Below are 13,472 nucleotides of genomic sequence, written 5' to 3'. Positions count from 1 at the left end.
ATTCCACATTTCATTCTCTGTGGTTGATCTGGTTGAACGTTATTTATGGTGTGCTTGTGGGACTGAAAGATTGTCTTCAAATGTTGGATTCATATTATTAGCCAACAGTCTACTTCTTCCATACTAGTGCCAAAGGATTGCATTAGCATTGATAATTATTACCATCCATTAGCATATAGGATGTTCAAATGAAATCAAATCCACATCATATATAGATATGCAATAACAGTGGTAAGCGGTAATATGATTGCTTTGCCCAAATTAAAGATTTCAACTGAATGTTTGTTTTTTGGAAGTTCATAGCAACTACTAACCAAATGTATCTTGAACAGTTATAGAAACACAATATGTGATGTCAAGGGCACGAGGACTCAGAACATGCTGCTCGTTGTAGATATGCGCAGAATCTGCAGCACGTGGGAAGGTGTAGAGGCTGTAAGTATCACAATGAGCACCGCTACTTCCTCTCTGCAATTCCTATCCATGTAGTCATTTTCAACAAGGTGGATTTACATAAAACGTGGCTCATTATGCATGCAATTCATAATCTTCACATGGCAAAACAGACAGGGAACCTGGCAAAACATTTCATCAGTAACAGAACAGTTGGCTTCCATTATAACATCTCACATGGTCTACGTATCGGGCCGGAAAGTCTGCTGATTAATAAAATGTAAACACTAGGGCAGTGATGTGTAAAAATGGTCATTGCACACAGGATGGAGATATTGTTGTATTAGCTGTTTAGAATTATTCTTCGGAATGCAGCATTTTACCTCACAATTAACATTTACGAAAGCATGTCTGACTGCTTTGAGATAAAGCACACTTAAGTATTTCAAGGTCATCCCCCCAGACAAGCTACTTTTATATATTGAACCTGTCGTGGGAAAAAAGGTTGAGAAGGCTCTGTCAAGTAACAATAGAGGGACTGTTATCCTCTATGAGATAAGGCACAGAGGGTACATATTGAGGTCTTCCGTTCCTATTTCTAAATAGTCAGGGGAGGGATTGTTGGAGGTAGGGCATGCCTAGTCACTAGTCATATGAGGAAAATGGTGGAACCGAGCAGAAATTAAGTAGAGCTAGACAGGGATTAACAAAACCGAGTGTGCTCCACCAACCCAAAGATCCAAAACTACCTGGGTAATCAGCCTTCATGTGTGAAGCCTCTAGGACAGATCCAAAAATTTCACAGGTGTGGCAACCTGAAAGAAAGGCTAGTCTTACCTGCACTCGCTGGATACGATGTATTTCATAATATCAGTAGTTCCACAAACAAATATCACATGAATTTTCATACATTAATACAGCTAGGTTAGTGATTCGAAAAGAGGAAATTGGGTTGTGAACCGTTTCACAGCATAGTTTACAGATTTGTAAAGTATCCATTCTTCGTTGGTCTTAATGTATTTGCTTAGAAGAACAAACAACTACTAAAGTGATTTGTGAACCTGTTCTAATCCCAAATCTCAGTTGTTTGCCAGGAACTCTGTGAACCAGTTTGCCCATCTTTCAGCTTGAACCTAAAAGTGTGTTGGGTATTTTTAACTGAATTGTGACCGCATTGCAAAAATAATATGGACAATTTATGATATCACTCCTCATCTGCTTCTCTGTGTAAGCCCCTACGATGGGTTAAAAATGCTAACAATCTTTAACCTATGCAAACTTGCTAACCATTGCTAACTTCACACCTTCCAAAGACTAGTGAGTGGAAACTTTATCAAACTTCATCACACATATACAAACACTTAGAACGTGAATACGCAAGAGACGGAAGTGACTCTACACACTGCATTCACCAAATTAGCTGGGTCTACCAGACTTATCAGAAGCACAGATGCCCATCAAATGGACACTAGTGGAGAGGGGCCCAAAAAGCCGTGCATAGTGGTTTTGTTGCTAACATTATAGGCTTAATATTAATTCTATATTGTCCATGTCTATTCCTTTAAGATTATACCTTGAACATATCAAAGGTTTATGTGTCTCTGACTCCTACTGTAAGGACACTGGTCCATTAGTGTCTAAAGACTAAATGTGAAACCAGTTTCAAAGTAATACTTAGAGGCTGGACTTCTGGGAAAGTTACACGTGAATGAGGCACACAGAGTTTAAGAATGAGGTATTGGAAAGACATTTGTCAAGATATTGGATGCTTCATGTACTAAATCAGAAGGAACTGTCATATACAGATGGTAGCTTCCCTCTTCTAGGCTTTCAAAAATGTGCATGCATACATTTTCAGTACGCAGTAACTATCCCCACACATGGTCATATTTCAGCGTTTTCCTGGCAAAATCCATTATTTGTTCTTACAGGTTTAGTCATTGTTTTAAATCTGAAGCCCACTGAATAGTTTATGATAAAGGGGATTCTAGACCTGTGTTAGCAAACGTTGCTACGGATAAGCAAGGCAACCCTTACGAAAAAATTACTGCAGTTTTTCTGAAGTAATACTGCAGTTTTTTGGACATGAAAAAACTGCAATACTGCACTTTTACTGCAGTATTACTGCACATTTACTGCAGTTTTACTGCATTTGTTTTACTGCAGTTATTTTTGTACGGAAGTACAATTGCAATAAAGCTGCAGTACATTGAAGTACAATGCAGTATAATTGCAGTAAAAAAAAAGCGCATTAAATACGCAGTAATAATGCAGTACAGTGAAGTACAAATGCAGTAAAACTGCAGTAAACGTGCAGTAATACTGCAGTAAAAGTACAGTATTGCAGTTTTTTCATGTCCAAAAAACTGCAGAAAAACTGCAGTAATTTTTTTTGTAAGGGAAGTATTCTATGAAAGCTATCACTATCTAGGAAACAAAATAAAATGGTAATTGACATTTACATTAACACTATCATGGATGTGGTTGTAAACAGTGCTCTGCACTAATATCGGCATTAAGTAAATATAAGCAGAGAAGGCTGTGAAAATTTGTCTTTTGTGTAACCCTTTGATCTTTCCTTCAAAAACTACACAAAAATACTCTCATGGATATCAAACAATTGCAAACACTACTCAGGTTTATCCAAAAAAAAAAAATATGTAAAATATATGCATGGCGCAATTATTGGCACACCATTGAACTTATATGAGAGAATAAATTTGCTATATATATTTTCCCATTGATATTTTACATTTTTTAGTACACCTGGATGGCTAGGAACAGGAAATTGCTCAACCATGACTTCCTGTTTCACAGGGGTATAAATATTAGGCAACATATAGGCCAAACTCCCTTAGTCATTCATCACAATGGGTAAGACCAAGGAATATAATGGTGATGTGCAGAAAAAGGTTGTTGAGCTTCACAGAATGATAAGTGGCTATAAGAAAATAGCAAAAGCATTGTAAATGCTAATTTTCACCATCAGGGCAATAATTAAGAAGTTCAAGTCAACTGGAAATGTTATGAATCCTCCTGGAAGAGGATGTGTCTCTATATTGTCTCAACACACTGTGAAGAGGATATCAAAGTGTTAAACAATAAAGACAATTTTTCACAACCTTCTTTGCTCAAATTTGCCAATATCAGTGGAGGACACTGTATCTTTACTTTCAAGCTGAACCTAAATTGTAGTAAAATATATAAAATAAAAGGCAGAATTAGTTATGTTCTAATACTGTACAAACAATCTCTAGAGAAGCAAAGCCACAAAATGTTATCTGCCTATAGTACAGAGAAATACTAATCAATCCGATCTTCAATATGTCAAATCTTTCCTTAATCTCACAAAAAGCTCATAACATGGTATTTGCGCTTAAAATTAAATTAAACATAGGTGCTTTATCCATAGACCTCGTATAATTATTCCCTTTAGTCTAGAAGTGTCACTCATGTTTAGTATGTTAGGCTCATAATCAGTCCCCGTGTGTTTCTGGCACTTGGAGGGTAGTAGAGTCTTAGGAAGCATTCAAGATTATCAGACAGACATTACTTTATACCACTCTTATCATCAAAATAGTTGCATTCATTCCAATCCCAATGGGCAGGACAGGCCCAGAGGATAAAACCCTTCAATTATGAAGAATACCACTTTGTACGTCATTGAGAAAGCCTCACTGGTTCTTATATATCTATTTTCATAATTTTGTAATGAGCTTTGAACCTTCTCTGTTTTACCTAATCCATCCTAAAAATATATTAAGTGCTCAGTTGTGTTATAATGATTTACGCCAGGGAACAGAAGCTATGAAGAAAAAAAAATGACAAACCCAGATGTGTAATAGCTATAATCTGCTTTCCTTATTTTTTCCTTTCCAGTATTTGAAAAGATAAAAAAAAAAAGTTTGTGTTAACAGAAAATCATTCACATTTATTAGCGCTGGTCTATTTTTGTGATTTCATGTATGCCTGAAATCATTTTTTCATAAGTGCTACAACACAGCAACAACGACTTGCTCGGAATACATATAAGAGATTAAGGAAAAGTACCCAGACCTGTGTGTCTACTGATTTAAACACAAAATGACAACTACGAGCAGTTAATGGTAAATAAAGATATACTTAAGTTACCTAATCTGTCTATTTTTGAATTGCGCATTAAATCATTGAACCCCATTGAGTCACATAATACCATGCTGTTTATTACAACCAGCTGTGAGCAATAGACATGATATAGTAGCCTGGAGCATAGCTCAGGGGTTTCTGTTTCTGTACTCATTTCACTTCAATAAAATAGTTGACTCTGGTATCATACGTTCCATTAGAAATGGATGATTTAACTGTTCATGCCTTCACAAAATATTTTACAACATATTGATATGGTGGCGGTTAATGTACCGCATATCAGTATTTCTCTACTTGTGACACCGTGCACGCACCAATTGAGGTAGCCCTGATGGGCCCTAGATGTGCTTCAAAACCTGTTTAATTTAATAAATAGTGTAATTTGGCAGAACTGAATGACCATGAGTATTATAATTCTGAGAACTACTCAGCAAAATTTATGAGACACTTCTAAACAAAAGGTTTCAAGATGGGCATTATTAATTGCAGGGCTGGTCCTAGTACAAGTCATTCCACCTAAGGCTCAATAACCAGGGGGTGCCCGCTGACCAAGGAGCAGGGCAGGCTGGGGTGATCATGGATCTCCTTCTAACCACCAAAAAAAGAAGGGAATGTGAGGTCTGTTTCTTCAGACCTCTGCTTTAGGGCTCTCTAGCATTGTATGGTATTGATTAATGCCGAGAACCAGGATATGACATCATAGTTTCGTGTTAGTGTAGAGTGAGCTTGCTTGCGTGGGGCTGTACAGAGCAGGGGCAGAGCAATTGTTTCCTGTGCCTAGGTGTGATTCACCCTGTGTACCTGGCTCAGATGGCCCTGTATACGAATTGCTCTGCATCCTTCTCTGTATAGCTTCATCACTGCTCAATCCTGCTGGGCTTTAAAAATATTGCCCTCTATATAAAAGAATGGGAGGGGATGCAAAATAATATGCTTGCCTTGGTGCTACTTAGTATAGAAACCACCCCCAAAGTGGTCCAAGGAAGGAGAAGCAGTGAACCGGCAACAGGGTCATGACTGGCGAAGGCTCATTGATGCAAGTGCAGGGCGAAGGCTGGCCCATGTGGTCAAATCCAACAGAGGAGCTACTGTAGCTCAAATTGCTGAAAAAAGGTAATGCTGGTTCTGATAAAAAGGTGTCAGAACACATAGTGTATCTCAATTTGTTGTTATGGGGTTGCGTAGCCGCAGACTTAAACATCTACAATACATACGTATAGTAGTAGTAGTTTAGGTTGAGAAAAGACTTGCGTATTTCAAGCTTAACCCTTTTCCTATTCCTTGTTAAACGCTGTTGATCCAAAATACCAGTCAGGGTGCCCATGTGGACCCATGTCCACCTCCGAAAAGCACCTACAAAGGCCACGTGAGCATAAGAACTGGACCATGGAGCAATGGAAGAAGGTGGCCTGGTCTGATGAATCACATTTTCTTTTATATCACGAGGATGGAAGGGTGCGTGTGAGTCGCTTACCTGGAGCATACATGGCACCAGGATCACCAGGTTCACAACACAGAACCTAAAATATCTGCTGCTAATATCTTGGTCAGATACCACAGCACAGCTTCAGAGGTCTTGTGGAGTCCATGCCTCGATGGGTCAGGGTTGTTTTGGGGCAAAAGAGGGACCTAAACAATATTAGGCAGGTGGTTATAGTGTTATGGCTGATCGGTGTATATGCATGCTTGATAATCTAAAATAGTCTTCTTTTCCCACACAAGGAAACTGTAAACTTCATGTCACTGTTCAGATCTACCATGTACCCAATACCAGTAATTAAGAACAATATATTTATTCTAAAACGGGCTGGTGGAATATTTCCTTTTAAAACAAAGCAGGGGAGTCTGGCAAGATGAATGCCCTCAATTAGCCCACAACCTTGCAAACTTCTAGGAAAGTGTAAGCGAGGCCTTAGTCTCACTGGCCAATTCCTGCCTAGCCCCTTCCTCTTTTGAGGTCCCCTGCATTGCTCACCAACATCAAGACAGTGGTGGCTTTCCTGTTTGCTCTTACACCCTGCTGTCAACACCTGCTTAGGTGCTGCGCCCCACCCTACAATAGCAGGTTAGTGGAAGCAATATGTTGACGTGACCTATTTCATTATTGCTGACTGCTGACCATGCTAAAGTGATATACAAAGGATAAATATACATTTATGGCTAATGTAGTACAAATAACCCACCCAATTTCGGAAACATTCTCTAAGTACGACACAAAACTATACGACAATTCCTTTCATTAAAAGTCCTCCTGCAATAAAAACGGAGTTATGTCTTGTGTAGATAAGGCTGTTTGATAAGCCAATATTAAATATAAACAAAACTGCTGATACGTGAAGTTCCATCTAGGTCAGTTCTCAGTTACATAGTGGGTGTTACGTCTTTAAAAATGTGTTTTCACAGAACACTGGATGATGTGTGAAGTTAAGTTTTCTGGCTCTTATGGGGTTAATTCTCAAAAATGATAATAAGCTTTCATTGGAGCAACACCTGTCTAACAGTAAGAAGAACGCTCCATTGTTTTCCTTTATATACTTGCTTTTAGCCCAAAGGTTTTTTAAGGTATTTCGTTTTTGGTGACCGAAGAATAACCCCTGCAAAATAAAATTGACATATAATGTTGCAAAGCACTGGGTGTGTGTGTTTGGATTCAGGTTTTACCCTCCTTTTCCCCAGAGGCAATAGGTGGAGTTGTGTATTGATGCAAGGAGGAGATGGGACTACTCCTTAAAGAACTCTGTGTATACCTGTTCAATATTTAAATCCTCAATTAACCCTTATATCAAATGACATAAAAGTGTCACAGCAATTAGCTGAACTACATTCCAGAACTTGCCTGCCTTTTTTTATTTCTAGAATTATTTGTAGAATTGTTTGTCTCTGCCTAATCTATTGTTCTGTCAATCCTAGTCTTGTCATATACCCTGAATTTATGTATTGTAAGAAGAGCTGCATAAATAGTTGGAGCTATATAAATAGAAGATAATAATAATAGTAATAACTATATATATGATATATTGCATTTCCCCTAACGAATGCAGCACACTCGGCGAAATGCGCGTCAGGAATAAGCGGGCCTAACTCGATGTCGGTGACTCTGAGTCCTAGAGAGACAGCACTATAAATGCATAAGAATAGTGAGGATTATTAAGATTTAGTTGCGAACTGGAATGCTAGCCACATGGTGAAGGCGGAATACGATTTACATTATTTAAATTGAATAAGTAAATGCTCTGTCTATGACATGTAAAACAAGGTTTGTTCCCTTTACTATAATCGATTAGATTCTTGCTTCTTTTCATTGTAGCAAATAATTGTATTGTATGTAAATTGGCACATGCAGACTTCATTTTTTTGTCGCCCTGGTTGCCTCTACCAAGTATGTGAACATGCTCATTAGCATTGATAAATGAAGTAGACACCAATGGAGTGTATGTTAACATAACATCATGGATAGCATTTGTGTGATTGGCTGCTGCTACTTAGTAAGTAAGTAGAGTAAGCTCAGCAAACGTATCATTAATTTTGAGATTTCTGAAAAAGTGTTAATTTCCATATGTATCTTCTGCACCGAGTATGAGTAAAGGCTTCTATCTTAGTATTTTGAATGTATTAGTTTAGGTTTTGCACCTAACACACATCCTGTAATTTTATACACTGCGTTTACTGCACTGATGCTGCCAGCATACAGCTCAACCGTTTGGCTACAGGAGCAGCTATGTTGCAAGTGATCTTTTCTCACTGTTCATACAATATATATAGTTAGCACTCCTTTTATTACACTGGGGTGAAATCAAGTGTTTAACTGGAGGAGCACTTTCTCCAAGCAGATTATTTACATGCCGTTCTTGGTCAATTGGAGAAAGTAGCCCGTAACTTCAAAAGCACAAGCTGCTTTCTAAAAATTGCAAAAATATATCATTAGCATTTTTACAAGACATTGAAATGATGACGTTTACTGGTATCCTTAAGTCTTGTAAACTTAGTATTTAGTGTGGACTGTTATTTCAATTATTAATATTCAAAATGGTCCCAGGGAAAGAATGTGGATTTTTTGTTATTTATTAAAAAAGCATTCTAATGTATCTTTGGTATGTTTGGCTTAAATTTAGTAGTTGCAAGATTGGCCTTTTGCGGTACCATTTTCTTAAATTGTGTAAAGTGCCTCGGTATGAATGCTTTTCACAATTCTTCTGTTGTGACACTCTTCAATTTCAAAAAATATAAATGGTTCATATACCATACACGACAGCTTTTCAAATGGCCAAAGAGGGACCTTTTTGATCTTGTTGTTGTGTTGCTGTTTTCCTGAGACATATGGTAACTATTTCTGAAATTAGGGCTGTGACGGGACGCCCTGTACCCCAACTGAGTACTCCCGCCAAACGTTGCTTCCTCCTGCTGGGTCACCAACGATTAACCCCTTCAGCGCCAGACAGAACCAGCGTTGCAGAGAGAAGGGGGGACGGCGCTGCACTAGAGCTGTGCTCGCATTGTGGGTAGCCGAAGCTTAGCTACACAGTGTGACTATTGTCCTAAAAAGGACAATTAAGGATCATAGCAGCCCACCCCAAGCATCAGACAGCACTCATGTTGTGGTGAAAACAGGACACAGTTTATTTGGAAACACACCAGTATTTAAACAGTACAAGGGGTAATTTACATACAATAGACACAGCTAACCACACACAGCTCCCCATCAGGTCCTTCTTCGCACACCGCTCGGTATTTGCACTCAGCCCAGTAGTCGCTATTGTAGTCTGTGGGGAGGATGGTAAACACAGTGTTTTCCTGACTTCTGGCTGAAACCTGTTGGATATCAGATCCAGGTACACATACTGGCCATGGAGGTCTCTGTCCTGTAAGTCCTGACCGAGAGTAACACCACACATAAACCCCCTCCTAAAATGCTAAGGTGCCCCAAATCTGTTTCCGAGCTCCACAGTCTTTAGAGTCTCTTGTACTTTAAGAAACATCGCACTCCGTACCAGGGCCCATAGTCTGTAGGAAGGAGGCTGACTCACAGGCCCCTCTCGTCAGAGATAGTGGCCCTATGACAAGCTTTACTGGGTGACTGTGAAGCTGTAGCTGAAATGCACATGCACATCTTCTTTCTCTTGAACAGGCCTTGCGTAGTGTTTCATGAAAGGGGCGGAGCCTCTACAACACCCTCTTCCACCCTTGAGAGCGAGTGAGTGAGAATGTGAGGGAACATGAATAAGATTTGAGAGTGTGAAAGTAAAAAAACAACAAAATGCAAACATAAATTATGTTATGGGGAGTTACCCTGTACCACAGTCAGTGCCACTATATAATGATAGGAGCCATGCCGTACCACCATCTGTGTCTGGATCACTAGTCATACTGCTCCACCATCCGTGTCTGGATCATTATATAATCATGGGAGCCATGCTGTACTACCCTCAGTGTCATGGTCACTATATAATGATAGGAATCATGCTGTACCGCTGTCTGTGTCTGGATCATTATGTAATTATGGTAGTTGTGGTTTACCACTGTTAGGCTTAGTATGTATTAATGGGCGTTATACTGTACCACCGTCGGGCCCAGTATATAATGATGGAGGTTATGTTGAACCACCTTTAGTGGTACAGCCTAACTTTCATCATTATCTAGTAAGCCAGACACAGAGCATAACCCCCATCATTATATACTGAGCCTGACAATGTTGCATCACAACATAGTGATCCAGACACAGACGGTGATACAGCTTAACTCTTACGACTATATAGTGATCCAGATACTGATGGTTATAGTGCATAACTACCATTATTGTATATAGAGCCAAACAATGAAAGAGACACTGCATAACTCCAATGTATCTAAGGAACTATGGTAGCGTTGGTGTAAATTTAGTGATGTAATCTGCACCATCATTACAAGATAGAGCTAAATTATTATAAATATGTGGGCTGGACAGAGTGAGTGGAGCTTTGAGTAAGTGGATGTGGTACATTTTCAAGTACATAATTGATAGCCGAGTTGGAAATTGTCCCTGGTAATTCCCCCCCCCAAATGCTGGCACCAATGTTGGCACCAATGTTGGTGGATACACTATGAAGTATGATTTCATGGCTTTTATCTGTGCTGTGATTTAGAAACTTATGTTTTTATTTACAGAAGAGATCTTATAGTACACAGCTGCACTGCTGTATTATGTAAAAAAAAAGTTATTAAATCTTTACTTCTTTGAAACACTAAAAAAGTTTTTTTGACAGATGCTCTCTCACACCACAGAAATATCTGTCTGTTACGATAATGAATTATTGCTACAAGAACCTTTTGAACCCCTCAAGATTTCTGTTGGTGTTTCTCATTTTCAAAATATATTTGTGAAGGCAGTTGCAGCATCAGCATGTCGGAGCAAGTGTGGTGAAAAATGCAAGGACTGTGGTTAACCATTGATAAAGAATGAAATACAGAAGGAAGATTCCTATCTAAATAAGGCTGTATTTAATGGCATTTAATCTCTGGTAAGCATCTGACAGTGGGCCATACAGTCTACAAGGTAGTTGCCCCAAACAGCTAACCTAAAACTTAGCAGTGTTAATAACTTGGATTTGCTCTGGTGTTTCTCAAGAGCTCATAGTTATAATGTGTGCCATCAAATGTTTTATGCACTTTTTCCCTTACAACATCACCTTCTCTATCAATTCAGATGACCTATGGGCTCCAGAAGAAGGTATGTTCCCTGAGCACATCTCCCTTTGTTTTTTTGGAAAAAGGGCCCTGGTTTTTCCCGGGTATATCTATGTGCACCATCCAAGTAGTTTCTGAAATTTGTCTGTGGGCCTCTGCTTCATGCACACCCTAAAGCAAAAGTTATGGGTCTGGTGGCAGCAAGGACATGGACATAGGTAGACCATTTTTAAAGGCAAACTAGGCAGATGCATTTTTAAATATGTCAGTGTTGTGGACCACTGTCCCTTGTGTTATGTCTAAAAACAAAAAAATAATTTCTAGTTTTAGTAAAAAGTTAAGCCAAAAACTGATGATAGTATGATTGCAGTTCTCTTTTAAGACTCATTAAAACACCTCCTAATACAGTAGTTTTGCTGTATTCTGTACCAGTAATATCACTCTATTGCATTGACTTTCCTGGCATGTCACTGATTTCATTGAAAGTAAAGACAGGTCTGCTGTAATTAAGTCAACACTGACTACATTGTTGACTTGGAGAAATGTTCCAATTCAAACTGGGGATTTAAAAGCCTTGGGCAAAAGGAAGCAGGCCACGATAGGTAAATGATCCATTCTATCGAACGTACAGGTGCCAGTATGCAACCACACCTAATAAATTCCCTCTGTGCCAGTTTATAGACAAAAGAGAACTTCTTTGGAACTAAAAGCTATTGAGTTCAGTGCCATCACTCAACACATTTTATGCATACCAAAACCTTAACATCAGTGTTGCTTTAAAACAAAGTATCTTCTGATTCCACATTTCTGTGTCCATTAACAACATCCAAGTTACCGGTCAGAACAGTTAAACACATACAATAAGCCAACCAGTTGTTAATGTAAAATGTATCTCCATTTATTGAATTCAATAACACTTTCATCAGTAACTTAAAGTACGGTCAAACGGTTGGAGATCAGCCTTACTGAGAATATACAAGCATTGTTAACGGACATCATATGAGTATGAAAACACAATGAGTATGTGATTTAGTATCTCAAATATGGGTTGTTGGATTCTTTATGATCACAGTAAGAAGGTCATCAGCTGGTGGAATATGTAATGCCTAAATGATGGAATCATTGTGTATAACATTTGTATTATAGGTGCTCTCCAAAAGAAGGCAAAACCCAGCAGACTGACATAAGGCATGAAGAATAAACAAAATGAAAAACAAGTTACTTAACGCATACAGAGAGACCGTCTAGGTTTAAAACCAACACACACTTTCCATATAATGTGTCATACACCTATCTAGCCTGAAACCTCTGCTCTGCATAATATACAGGGCATGTTCTCTGTGGTAAAAACATTCTCGTATTAAGTGACACATTAAGTGACACACTGTCTTGTGATTCCGAGGTGTTTTGTTGTGTGCCTTGAAAGGTAAAATTGTGTTGAGCCCCAAATAGTTTGAATAAGCTTCACCCTTTACAATATCAGGGTGGTCTGAGAGCATTCTAGATCACTTTGCTGTTAAAACAAAATGAAGGCCCTAAGCCAGCTCAGCCTATATATTCTACGTCAACTGTTCCCATTGGGCAATCAGTCAGGTGTTCACAAACACTTCACTTTCCTAAGGTGCTTACTCAGTTATTGAAATCTCTCCAGTGCTTGTGTTCACGTGTTCCTGGTTCCAGAACACAGTTTTATCATTGCTCTGTTCATCTCCTTCCTTGCCATCAGTGCTATCCAGTTATTTTCCATACCGTCCAGAGTTCCTCTCTCCTGCTCAGCCATCTATAGTGAACCCTGCCTCCTAGTTTGCGTCTGGGCCATCATACGTATAACGGAGTGGGGTTCTTTATTTGCTACTGGTGTCAAGTTCTGTTCCAAGAATGCTAAAACATGTTACATTTGCATTCAGTTTTCTAATTTACTTAAATAATTTGTATTTTGGATTGTTTTACCAGAAATCTTCACCCTGTTGCAGAACTTTGTATGATCTGTAAACACATACCTTTAAGACATTTGTAATAGTGCTAATAAAAATATTTTAAAAACAATGGGTCCCATTAATACACCAATTAACTACAACCTTCTGTTTGGACAGAATCCAGAAATGGGGATTATACAAGAAGTGAATTGGAGTAGAGCCCCTCCCTGCACTCCTATAATCCACCTCATTGCCTTTCAATTTGTCTAGGAAAAAATGCTGTTGTAAGGACGGGGAGTTCACATAGGTGGTAAAATGCCAATGGAACCAAGAGGAAAATGAGGGACCTGAGTCAGGAGCCAAGTAGAGCGCTACGGG

Source organism: Spea bombifrons, chromosome 1, assembly GCF_027358695.1.
Source record: "Spea bombifrons isolate aSpeBom1 chromosome 1, aSpeBom1.2.pri, whole genome shotgun sequence".
Lineage (NCBI taxonomy): Eukaryota > Metazoa > Chordata > Amphibia > Anura > Pelobatidae > Spea > Spea bombifrons.
The sequence above is the reverse complement of the archived record's forward strand: the minus strand, read 5'-3'. Positions refer to the sequence as shown.